Below are 13682 nucleotides of genomic sequence, written 5' to 3' on the forward strand. Positions count from 1 at the left end.
TGTTTTGTATGTGATTAGGGGTGTGTTCATTCCGATTCTGTGGAAAAATGTTTTCTTAAACGGAAGAACACTAAAGTAAACGAGGATAAACATACCTGAATTTGTCCGATAGAAACTCTCGTTTGCAACTGTTGGACTAATGATTACACACTAGATCAGCTAGATGCAGGCCAGAGTGTTCAAGGCAGTATTGAATTAGTCACTGTCTGTCACCTTAATTACTCTAATTTCCCTCAACCTGTGCACCAATGTTGTTACCTTTTATTCATAGGCTAGGTCGTAGCAGGACAACATTCTCAGTGTTCTAACCCTAACATTCCTCTCTATCAGGACAACATTCTCAGTGTTCTTACCCTAACATTCCTCTCTATTAGGACAACATTCTCAGTGTTCTAACCCTAACATTCCTCTCTATCAGGACAACATTCTCAGTGTTCTAACCCTAACATTCCTCTCTATCAGGACAACATTCTCAGTGTTCTAACCCTAACATTCCTCTCTATCAGGACAACATTCTCAGTGTTCTAACCCTAACATTCCTCTCTATCAGGACAACATTCTCAGTGTTCTAACCCTAACATTCCTCTCTATCAGGACAACATTCTCAGTGTTCTAACCCTAACATTCCTCTCTATCAGGACAACATTCTCAGTGTTCTAACCCTAACATTCCTCTCTATCAGGACAACATTCTCAGTGTTCTAACCCTAACATTCCTCTCTATCAGGACAACATTCTCAGTGTTCTAACCCTAACATTCCTCTCTATCAGGACAACATTCTCAGTGTTCTAACCCTAACATTCCTCTCTATCAGGACAACATTCTCAGTGTTCTAACCCTAACATTCCACTCTATCAGGACAACATTCTCAGTGTTCTAACCCTAACATTCCTCTCTATCAGGACAACATTCTCAGTGTTCTAACCCTAACATTCCTCTCTATCAGGACAACATTCTCAGTGTTCTAACCCTAACATTCCACTCTATCAGGACAACATTCTCAGTGTTCTATCACAGATTTCATACAATAAAACAACAATAACAGGATTAGCCTGTTATTAACTAGAACTGTGTGTGTGTGTGTGTGTGTGTGTGTGTGTGTGTGTGTGTGTGTGTGTGTGTGTGTGTGTGTGTGTGTGTGTGTGTGTGTGTGTGTGTGTGTGTGTGTGTGTGTTAGTCTGCGTGTTGATTTAAGTTTCTATTGTGTTGTTATAAGATGTTGTAATGTAGTCCTTTCAATTATTCCTTCATTAGTATATAAAACACACAAGACATATCAGGCATAACCAGCAGAATTTTTTTTTATTAAACTATTCAACTATTCAGCTATTTAAGTATTTAACTATTCAGATATTTAACTATTCAATTATTTATCTATTCAATTATTCATCTATTCAATTATTCATCTATTCAATTATTCAACTATTCAGCTATAAGTCAAGTCAGCTTCTAGTTAGTACTGATTCAGTAAGTAGGACAAGTCAGCTTCTAGTTAGTTCTGATTCAGTAAGTAGGACAAGTCAGATTCTAGTTGGTACTGCTTCAGTAAGTAGGACAAGTCAGCTTCTAGTTGGTACTGATTCAGTAAGTAGGACAAGTCAGATTCTAGTTAGTACTGATTCAGTAAGTAGGACAAGTCAGCTTCTAGTTAGTACTGATTCAGTAAGTAGGACAAGTCAGCTTCTAGTTGGTACTGATTCAGTATGTAGGACAAGTCAGCTTCTAGTTAGTACTGATTCAGTAAGTAGGACAAGTCAGCTTCTAGTTGGTACTGATTCAGTAAGTAGGACAAGTCAGATTCTAGTTAGTACTGATTCAGTAAGTAGGACAAGTCAGCTTCTAGTTAGTACTGATTCAGTAAGTAGGACAAGTCAGCTTCTAGTTGGTACTGCTTCAGTAAGTAGGACAAGTCAGCTTCTAGTTGGTACTGATTCAGTAAGTAGGACAAGTCAGCTTCTAGTTAGTACTGATTCAGTAAGTAGGACAAGTCAGCTTCTAGTTGGTACTGCTTCAGTAAGTAGGACAAGTCAGCTTCTAGTTGGTACTGATTCAGTAAGTAGGACAAGTCAGCTTCTAGTTAGTACTGATTCAGTAAGTAGGACAAGTCAGCTTCTAGTTGGTACTGCTTCAGTAAGTAGGACAAGTCAGCTTCTAGTTGGTACTGCTTCAGTAAGTAGGACAAGTCAGCTGCTAGTTGGTACTGCTTCAGTAAGTAGGACAAGGTGTTGGGTGTCTGACTGACTGTGTGCTGAAGGTGTCTACTGGTAAGATAAGACACAATAGAGGATAGGTAGTGGCTGTCTTGGCCTGTCCTACAGCCAAGCACATGGTGTGACAGGCAGCTGCATCAGTAGGACACACACACACACACACGCACACACACACACACACACACACACACACACACACACACACACACACACTCTCCTGTCCCACTGTGTGTACCTGTGAGACCTACATGCAGCTGTAAAGGTCCTAAGCCTGTACAACTGCAATACAAAACCCAGGAAAGGAACCACACACTGCTGCTTTCACTGGAGTCAATTACATGTCTGTTTTTCAGATGTAAATGTTATATTTTCAAAACTCTTAAGTACAAAACTCAAAACCGATAACACTTGTAATGACCCCTATCTTCTGTTCAGAACCAGCGATTGGGCATTCAACCCCGAGGCATTCAACCCCGAGGCATTCAACCCCGAGGCATTCTACCCCGAGGCATTCTACCCCGAGGCATTCAACCCCGAGGCATTCAACCCCGAGGCATTCAACCCCGAGGCATTCAACCCCGGGCATTCAACCCCGACGCATTCAACCCCGAGGCATTCAACCCCGAGGCATTCAACCCCGGGGCATTCAACCCCGACGCATTCAACCCCGGGGCATTCAACCCCGAGGCATTCAACCCCGAGGCATTCAACCCCGGGGCATTCAACCCCGACGCATTCAACCCCGGGGCATTCAACCCCGACGCATTCAACCCCGAGGCATTCAACCCCGAGGCATTCAACCCCGAGGCATTCAGCCCCGAGGCATTCAACCCCGAGGCATTCAACCCCGAGGCATTCTACCCCGAGGCATTCAACCCCGAGGCATTCAACCCCGGGGCATTCAACCCCGACGCATTCAACCCCGAGGCATTCAACCCCGAGGCATTCAACCCCGAGGCATTCAACCCCGAGGCATTCAGCCCCGAGGCATTCAACCCCGAGGCATTCAACCCCGGGGCATTCAACCCCGAGGCATTCAACCCCGAGGCATTCAACCCCGAGGCATTCAACCCCAAGGCATTCAACCCCGAGGCATTCAACCCCGAGGCATTCAAGCAGAATTTGTTTTCTGTGAAATAGCATGAGAACATTTAATTTAGTCACCAATAGATGAGATAATGATAGCCATTTAGTCACCAATAGATGAGGTAATGATAGCCATTTAGTCACCAATAGATGAGATAATGATAGCCATTTAGTCACCAATAGATGAGATAATGATAGCCATTTAGTCACCAATAGATGAGATAATGATAGCCATTTAGTCACCAATAGATGAGATAATGATAGCCATTTAGTCACCAATAGATGAGATAATGATAGCCATTTAGTCACCAATAGATGAGATAATGATAGCCATTTAGTCACCAATAGATGAGATAATGATAGCCATTTAGTCACCAATAGATGAGATAATGATAGCCATTTAGTCACCAATAGATGAGATAATGATAGCCATTTAGTCACCAATAGATGAGATAATGATAGCCATTTAGTCACCAATAGATGAGATAATGATAGCCATTTAGACAGTTTAACTACTATTTAATCCAATAGCAAAAAAATATCAGTTACACATTGAAGTGCTGGTTAGGAAAACATGTAGATAGCGGAGGTTTGGACTCCAGCCACATGACTTGGACTCGAGTCTGACTTGAGACTCGACTTGATAGAAAATAAAATAACTTGAGACTTGGAACCTTGAGACTGATATGACTTGAAATGATCTGGCTAGGTTTTGTAATGTTTTCATTTTGTGACACAGTCTCTGTCGATTAATCTCCATGTTGCCAGAGACACTAGCCGTAGCGTCAATTTTGCAAAAAAAAAAAAAAACGTGCAACAGATTGTCTAGTGAAATGCACGCTCTGCCCTCTGATTGGACCAGCTGACTGTCAATCAACACAGGTCGGGTAAACTAGTGAACAGATTGCTGATTTGCTGTACAGCTATAGGACTGGGTGCAGCGCAGACATCAAACTGTAGGGAAATAGGATTGCCATAATAAATATACAGCTCCAAAAATATGAACGGTTTATTTTCAAGCTCCCCAGCAATGTGACGTCAAGCAACTATTACTGCAGAGACCTACTGGTCTTTTGGTATGTCAACAATGCTTGAGATTGACAATTAACTCATGAAGCTTGCATTTGCAATTTGTTGTTAAAATTAATTATTCAGTAAGTCAAGTTCTACTTGGGACTTGACTCGATCCGTTCTACTTGGGACTTGACTCGATCCGTTCTACTTGGGACTTGACTCGAGACTCGTTACGTTCTACTTGGGACTTGACTCGAGACTCGATCCATTCTACTTGGGACTTGACTCGAGACTCGTTACATCTACTTGGGACTTGACTTGAGACTCGATCCGTTCTACTCGGGACTTGACTCGAGACTCGTTACGTTCTACTTGGGACTTGACTCGAGACTCGATCCGTTCTACTTGGGACTTGACTCGAGACTCGTTACATCTACTTGGGACTTGACTCGAGACTCGATCTGTTCTACTTGGGACTTGACTCGAGACTCGATCTGTTCTACTTGGGACTTGACTCGAGACTCGATCCGTCCTACTCGGAACTTGTGACTCGAATAACAGTGATTTGGTCCAACATCTGGTTGATGGTAAATATTTGTATTTGACTAAAACTTTACATTCAATTAAAAAAATGGAAATGTGTATCCAATAGCAGGTTGTGTGTATATTGATAAATATGTCCGTTTTACAGTTGTATTATCCTTATACAGTACATATGTAGGACAAATCATCAGAAATAGGGGTATTGTAAAGCAGTTGGCTACTGTAAAAATGTATCACAGTATTGTAAAGCAGTTGGCTACTGTAAAAATGTAGCACAGTATTGTAAAGCAGTTGGCTACTGTAAACATGTAGCACAGTATTGTAAAGCAGTTGGCTACTGTAAAAATGTAGCACAGTATTGTAAAGCAGTTGGCTACTGTAAAAATGTAGCACAGTATTGTAAAGCAGTTGGCTACTGTAAAAATGTAGCACAGTATTGTAAAGCAGTTGGCTACTGTAAAAATGTAGCACAGTATTGTAAAGCAGTAGGCTACTGTAAAAATGTAGCACAGTATTGTAAAGCAGTTGGCTACTGTAAAAATGTAGCACAGTATTGTAAAGCAGTTGGCTACTGTAAAAATGTAGCACAGTATTGTAAAGCAGTTGGCTTCTGTAAAAACGTAGCACAGTATTGTAAAGCAGTTGGCTGCTGTAAAAACGTAGCACAGTATTGTAAAGCAGTTGGCTACTGTAAAAATGTAGCACAGTATTGTAAGCCATTTCTGCCCCGTGCAACATTCTACAAGATCACCTTCTCTACTTGTCTTGTTGGGGAGGCAACTAGAAACACTGAGATAGGGTACAGGCAGGGGTTTTATTCTCCAAATGTGCGAAAATATCAGCTGTCCAGGTGGCTGGTCTCAGACCATCCCGCAGGTGAAGAAACCTGATGTGGAGGTCCTGGGCTGGTGTGGTTACACATGGTCTGCGGTTGTGAGGCCGGTTGGACGTACTGCCAATTTCCCTAAAATGACATTGGAGGCGGCTTATGGTAGAGAGATTAACATTAAATTCTCTGGCAAAAGCACTGGTGGACATTCCTGCAGTCAGCATGCCAGTTGTATGGTTCCTCAAAACTTGAGACATCTGTGGCATTGTGTTGTGTGACAGAACTGCACATTTTAGAGTGCCATTTTACGTCCCCAGCGCAAGGTGCACCTGTGTAATGATCATGCTGTTTAATCAGCTTCTTGACATGCCGCACCTGTCAGGTGGAGGCTTTATCTTGGCAAAGGAGAAATGCTCCCTAGCAGGGATATAAACAAATGTGTGCACGAATTCTGAGATGAAATAAGCTTTGTGTGCCATTGTGCGATCATGAAACATGGGACCAACGCTTTACATGTTGCGTTTATATTTTGTTCAGTATATAAAGCGCCTTCGGAAAGTATTCAGACCCCTTGACTTTTTCCACATTTTGTTACGTTACAGCTTTACTCTAAAATGGATGAAATAAATAAAATAATTCAGCAATCTAAACAACAATAATAACAAAGGGAAAACATATGCTTTGACATTTTTGCAAATGTATTAATAATAAAAATAAAACATAAGTTTTCAAACTTTTTGCTATGAGACACAAAATTGAGCTCCGGTGCATCCTGTTTCATCCTTGAGATGTTTCTCCAACTTGATTTGGAGTCCACCTGTGGTCAATTCAATTGATTGGACATGATTTGGGAAGGCACACACCTGTCTATTTAAGGTCCCACAGTTGACAGTGCGTGTAAGACCAAAAACCAAGCCATGATGTCAAAGGAATTGTCCATAGAGCTCAAAGACAGGATTGTGTCGAGGAACTAATCTGGGGAAGGGTACCAAAACATGTCTGCAGAAATGAGGCTACTGGTGTTTTTCGGTGACCATGAGGCTGATGGTGCTGTTTGGTGACCATGAGGCTGATGGTGGTGTTTGGTGACCATGAGGCTGATGGTGGTGTTTGGTGACCATGAGGCTGATGGTGGTGTTTGGTGACCATGAGGCTGATGGTGGTGTTTGGTGACCATGAGGCTGATGGTGGAGTTTGGTGACCATGAGGCTACTGGTGTTTTTTGGTGACCATGAGGCTACTGGTGTTGTTTGGTGACCATGAGGCTGATGGTGGAGTTTGGTGACCATGAGGCTACTGGTGTTTTTTGGTGACCATGAGGCTACTGGTGTTGTTTGGTGACCATGAGGCTGATGGTGGAGTTTGGTGACCATGAGGCTACTGGTGTTTTTTGGTGACCATGAGGCTACTGGTGTTTTTTGGTGACCATGAGGCTGATGGTGGAGTTTGGTTTGCCACCTGTCAGTTGTGACTGTGGATACTACATCGGTCTATGGTTGAGTTGAGCAGTGTGTCTTTATGTCGGATGATATGCACTGCTAAGACAGATTTACTTCCCCAAAAAACTTGATGAGCCGCCATTGGAGACTATCGCTTGTGTATCTTTGGCTACATGGGCATTTACAGTTGGTGAAATGTGTTTGTCAGTTTCAGTTGATCGCCTATGTCACTCTGCTTGTTGGAGCGATCTGTTGTATGGTGGACTGGGGGCTTCAGCAAGGTTTTTTGGGGAGTAAATCTGTCTTAGCAGTGCATACCCAGCCACCGACCTCCTCACATGTCACTGATCAACATGGGACTATAAACACAAAGTTTTGAAAACTGATTCAATAGAAGACATCTAAAAGACGAAGTAGAAAGAATGAATCCTGTGGATGGATTGGAAGTACCTGGAAGTGTTGGCAGGTAATGTTGGCATATATCTGCCAAGTTCTGTCACATAAAACACAGCAAAGAGCAGGGATCTGAGGAGCAGGAAACATCAACAACATGTCTCCACAAGGTCACTTCCTGATGAAGTCTGGTGCATTTAATATCACTGCTCTGCGCTGGTGCTGAGAATTTAATATCACTGTTCTGGTGATGAGAGTTTAATATCAATGTTCTGGTGATGAGAGTTAAATATCACTGTTCTGGTGATGAGAGTTAAATATCACTGTTCTGGTGATGAGAGTTAAATATCACTGTTCTGGTGATGAGAGTTAAATATCACTGTTCTGGTGATGAGAGTTTAATATCAATGTTCTGGTGATGAGAATTTAATATCACTGTTCTGTGATGAGAGTTTAATATCAATGTTCTGGTGATGAGAGTTTAATATCACTGTTCTGTGATGAGAGTTTAATATCAATGTTCTGGTGATGAGAGTTAAATATCACTGTTCTGGTGATGAGAGTTTAATATCAATGTTCTGGTGATGAGAGTTTAATATCACTGTTCTGGTGATGAGAGTTAAATATCACTGTTCTGGTGATGAGAGTTAAATATCACTGTTCTGGTGATGAGAGTTAAATATCACTGTTCTGGTGATGAGAGTTTAATATCAATGTTCTGGTGATGAGAATTTAATATCACTGTTCTGTGATGAGAGTTTAATATCAATGTTCTGGTGATGAGAGTTAAATATCACTGTTCTGGTGATGAGAGTTAAATATCACTGTTCTGGTGATGAGAGTTAAATATCACTGTTCTGGTGATGAGAGTTAAATATCACTGTTCTGGTGATGAGAGTTTAATATCAATGTTCTGGTGATGAGAATTTAATATCACTGTTCTGTGATGAGAGTTTAATATCAATGTTCTGGTGATGAGAGTTTAATATCACTGTTCTGTGATGAGAGTTTAATATCAATGTTCTGGTGATGAGAGTTAAATATCACTGTTCTGGTGATGAGAGTTAAATATCACTGTTCTGGTGATGAGAGTTTATTTCTGCTCTGGTGATGAGTTTAATATCACTGTTCGGTTGATGAGAGTTTAATATCACTGTTCTGCTCTGGTGATGAGAGTTTAATATCACTGTTCTGTTGATGAGAGTTTAATATCTCTGTTCTGTGATGAAAGTTTAATATCTCTGCTCTGGTGATGAGTTTAATATCTCAGCTTTGCTCTGTTGTATTTGAAGGTAGACTCAGGGAAATGATGTCGCCACGAGCAGCACCGGAGATATTGAGATGAGTGAGATGCAAAACGTAGCTTTCACACAGTCACACACAGTATCTGTGCATGTAGTAGCCACGGGAGCATAACAGATGAGCCTCGCGCTTCTGCGCTCTTACTTGTTATGGAAATTGACCCACTATGCTGTTTCCTGCTTTCTATGTCATATCGCTGAGTCCACCTTTAAAGTAATTCATCCTGTGTGCTTTAGACAGGTCCCAGGTCTGTTTGTGTTGCCTCGCGGACTTCTATGGTCATTATCATAGCAGTATGGCAAGACCGCACCAACAGATCGAGGACCAGGCTACATGTGCTGCTCTCAATAAAGAAACAGTCGTTCCCTCAGTCTCAACGGGGCAGAGGAGAGATATTTACTGGCTCCGTCTTCAATGCAAGTCAGACCCGGCACCCGCTTGCTGGACAGACTGCATGGATAAATAGAGTCTCTAGAGTCTACACTACCTGGGATTCATAATCAACAGACACAAATGTCTGAATCATATCTGACTGAATCATAAAACAGAACATGCAATCTGAATCATATCTGACTGAATCATAAAACAGACCTTGTAATCTGAATCATATCCGACTGTTTATAACACCAAAAGTGATGACAGGATCAGTCAATTCAAAACTTCATCCACGTTTTCCTAGTCCATTGACAGAAAAAGGATCTATCTAGAACCTATAAAAGGGTTATTTGGCTGTCCCCATAGGAGAACCGTTTGAAGAACCAGTTTTGGTTCCAGGTAGAACCCTTTTGGGATTCATGTTTAGGACGTTTTCTACAGAGGGATCTGCATGGAATCCCAAAGGGTTCTACGTGGAACCAAAAAGGGTTCTCCCTAGAATATAAAACGGAACCTTCATTTCTAAGACACTAGATGACAAAGAACAGATGTCAAAGAACCAAATATTCCGTTACAGCATCACCGGAGGTGTGTGAGGGGCATGGTCACACTTTCATCTACGAGGTTCAGCGGCTCCGAACTTCATTTGGATTTGGGACTGTAGGGGGAGGGGTGCGCGAAACTGCGCTTCCCAACTGGAAAAACCCCGTGCCGCGGAGTGGGTATGGATAGCTCTGCCACTCAGGATAGCTCAGGGCTACTGGTTCAAGTCCGTGCTGGTTGTTCGCGCTGCAGCTGTAAGTCTGTCGGGACACGGGTCTATAAATCTAGCCTACTACCACAACAAAACGAGATAACTCGTAAAAAGTCAAGTTAGGAAATCTAAAGTTCAATATTCGCTTTTCAAGTCCGTACATCTCTGAGAAATATACATGTATTATGTCCTCTATAAAAAAAATATGCGTATGATATGCAGTAACCGTACAGCCCAGAGAACTACTTGAGACGCATAGTACAGAGAGTGGAGAAGACGCACTGTCCCCGGTCAAATAATGTAAATTATTCTAATCATCCACTGCGTAAAACCAAGGTAAACCTACCTGGAAACAAGACGGACAAATATTCAGATTAGATTCCAAGTTTTTCTTCAATTTTCCCTCAATCTTCCACGGTTTATTGATATTACAATCCAAATAGTCAGTCATGAATGTGGTGCTCGTGTGTCTTCCCGGCCAGTCGGTCTAGATTCCCAGTTAGGTCTGCATCACCCGGACTTGTGTAGGAGCGCGTATTAAAAGTGGAGACTGGGACGGGACCAAAGTATTCCCCTCACTTCGCCCGTCCCACTCCTAGGCTACATCCCAAATGCACCCTATTCCCTATGCACGATATATAGGGCGCCATTTGGGATGTTAGCAGAGTCGGAGCGGAAAAAAATGCCTTTAAACAGAATTCAAGTGCAATAGTCTAAGCAGAGAAGGCTATGGAGAGAGAGGCAGGATGCTGCCTGCTACATTCTAACCGAAACAGACGGCTACATTCTAACCGAAACAGACGGCTACATTCTAACCGAAACAGACGGCTACATTCTAACCGAAACAGACGGCTACATTCTAACCGAAACAGACGGCTACATTCTAACCGAAACAGACGGCCACATTCTAACCGAAACAGACGGCTACATTCTAACCGAAACAGAGGCTACATTCTAACCGAAACAGACGGCTACATTCTAACCGAAACAGACGGCCACATTCTAACCGAAACAGACGGCTACATTCTAACCGAAACAGACGGCTACATTCTAACCGAAACAGACGGCTACATTCTAACCGAAACAGACGGCTACATTCTAACCGAAACAGACGGCCACATTCTAACCGAAACAGACGGCTACATTCTAACCGAAACAGACTGCTACATTCTAACCGAAACAGACGGCTACATTCTAACCGAAACAGACGGCTACATTCTAACCGAAACAGACGCTACATTCTAACCGAAACAGACGGCTACATTCTAACCGAAACAGACGGCTACATTCTAACCGAAACAGACGGCTACATTCTAACCGAAACATTCTTATTCTGAAAGCATCGTTTTTCAGGAGGACATTTTTTGAAATGAGATATGGAAGCTCTAAGATTGATTAATTGAAACGGATTTAATTTAATTAGCGTTTTTTTCATCAAACACTATGAGTCAGTCTGTGTTATCTGAGTTATATAAGCCAGACAGTGTGTGTGTTGGGACTGCCTGCCATTTTGATTAGATTTTTCCCTCTCCAATTTAAAGGAGGAAATGAGACATTGACGCACAATGGACTGTCTTTAAGACCCTTTTCATTAAACACTACTTGATGACTAAATCAAATCAAATCAATACACCTAATTCTGTGCTGTCTAAGTTATGTACAATAGACCTTATATTTATTTTTATTTAACTAGGCAAGTCAGTTAAGAACAAATTATTATTTTCAATGACAGCCTAGGAACAGTGGGTTAACTGCCTTGTTCAGGGATTTTTACCTTGTCAGCTCATGGACTCAATCTTGCAACCGTTCGGTTACGAGTCCAAACCTCTAACCACTAGGCTACCTGCCGCCCTACAGTAGACCTGCGGTAGAACTGCGGTAGACCTACGGTCGGCCTGCGGTAGAACTGCGGTCGGCCTGCGGTAGACCTACGGTAGACCTGCGGTCGTCCTGCGGTAGACCTACAGTAGACCTGCGGTCGCCCTGTGGTCGTCCTGCGGTAGACCTACGGTAGACCTGCGGTCGGCCTGCGGTAGACCTACGGTAGACCTGCGGTCGGCCTGCGGTAGACCTGCGTTCGGCCTGCGGTAGAACTGCGGTAGAACTGCGGTAGGCCTACAGTCGCCCTGCGGTCGTCCTGCGGTAGACCTACGGTAGACCTGCGGTCGTCCTGCGGTAGACCTACGGTAGACCTGCGGTCATCCTGCGGTCGTCCTGCGGTAGACCTGCGGTAGACCTGCAGTAGTCCTGCGGTAGACCTACAGTAGACCTGCGGTAGACCTACAGTAGACCTGCGGTAGACCTACAGTAGTCCTGCGGTAGACCTACAGTAGACCTACAGTAGACCTGCGGTAGACCTGCAGTAGACCTGCGGCAGACCTACAGTAGTCCTGCGGTAGTCCTACAGTAGACCTGCGGTAGACCTGCGGTCGGCCTGCGGTAGACCTGCGGTAGGCCTGCGGTCGTCCTGCGGTAGGCCTGCGGTCGGCCTGCGGTAGACCTGCGGTAGACCTGCAGTAGACCTACAGTAGACCTACGGTAGACCTGCAGTAGGCCTGCGGTAGACCTACAGTAGACCTGCGGTCGTCCTGCGGTCGTCCTACAGTAGTCCTGCGGTAGACCTACAGTAGACCTGCGGTAGACCTGCAGTAGACCTGCGGTAGTCCTACAGTAGTCCTGCGGTAGTCCTACAGTAGGCCTGCGGTAGACCTACAGCAGACCTGCGGTCGTCCTGCGGTAGACCTGCAGTAGGCCTACAGCAGACCTGCGATAGACCTGCGGTAGACCTACAGTAGAACTGCGGTCGTCCTGCGGTAGACCTGCGGTAGGCCTACAGCAGACCTGCGGTAGACCTGCGGTAGACCTACAGTAGACCTGCGGTCGTCCTGCGGTCGTCCTACGGCCGTCCTACAGTAGACCTACAGTAGACCTAAAGTAGACCTGTGGTCGTCCTGCGGTCGTCCTACGGTCGTCCTACAGTAGACCTACAGTAGACCTAAAGTAGACCTGTGGTCGTCCTGCGGTAGGCCTATAATCTCTATCCTATTCTTGTAAAAACACTGCTGCATTTGGGGCGGCAGGTAGCCTAGTGTGTTGGGCCAGTTACCCGAAAGGTTGCTGGATCAAATCCCAGAGCTGACAAGGTAAAAATCTGTCGTTCTGCCCCTGAACGAGGCAGTTAACCCACTATTCCCCTTCTAGGCTGTCATTGTAAATAAGAATTTGTTCTAGTTAAATAAAAACTAAAGATTTATAAATCTGCATTCTTATGGCATATGGAATGCAGCTGATGTCTATAGGTTAGAGTTGAATGAGGTTCTCTGTCAGTCTGATAGTATAAGGATCAAAGTTATTACATGGACTGGACATCTCCGTTGACTCTAGGCCTCTCGCCCCCAGAAAGCCTGCCATGTAGGTGTGTACAGTCACACCAAGGCAGGGAGGACAATCACTCCTCCCCTGTCACTAAGGCAACAAATAAACCAATCATCACCTGTTTGGGAAACACACCAGAAACAGACTGTCCCAAGTGGCACCCTATTTACCCATAGGTCCCTGGTCAAAAGTAGTGCACTACATAGGGATGAGGTTTAATTTAGGATGCAACCTCTGTTACATTCCACTGTTTCCTCTGGGTCTTATCCCTGGGTATACAATACAATGGGAACCATGCCACGCACCATGAAACAATTACTGACTAGACTGAATGAAGTATCTATTCTAATTTACACTAATCT

General features: G+C 43.7%; 1 protein-coding gene across 11 annotated transcripts in view; it reads right to left on the minus strand.

The window, feature by feature from the left end:
* Positions 1 to 10941, minus strand: part of vit (vitrin) — a 92143-nt gene extending 81202 nt beyond the window's left edge. For 8 of the 11 annotated variants that reach the window (XM_090201756.1, XM_090201755.1, XM_090201754.1 and 5 more), the window contains exon 1: positions 10292 to 10781. The gene's annotated coding sequence lies outside the window, so the exon portion shown is untranslated. Of the gene's footprint in view, positions 1 to 10291 lie in introns of all 11 variants that reach the window. The other 3 variants (XM_090201751.1, XM_090201749.1, XM_036945959.2) reach the window with 2 other exon arrangements.
* Positions 10942 to 13682: the final 2741 nt, after the last annotated feature.

This window comes from Oncorhynchus mykiss, chromosome 16 (assembly GCF_057628025.1).
Source record: "Oncorhynchus mykiss isolate SJ-2025 chromosome 16, ASM5762802v1, whole genome shotgun sequence".
In the NCBI taxonomy this organism is placed as follows: Eukaryota; Metazoa; Chordata; class Actinopteri; order Salmoniformes; family Salmonidae; genus Oncorhynchus; species Oncorhynchus mykiss.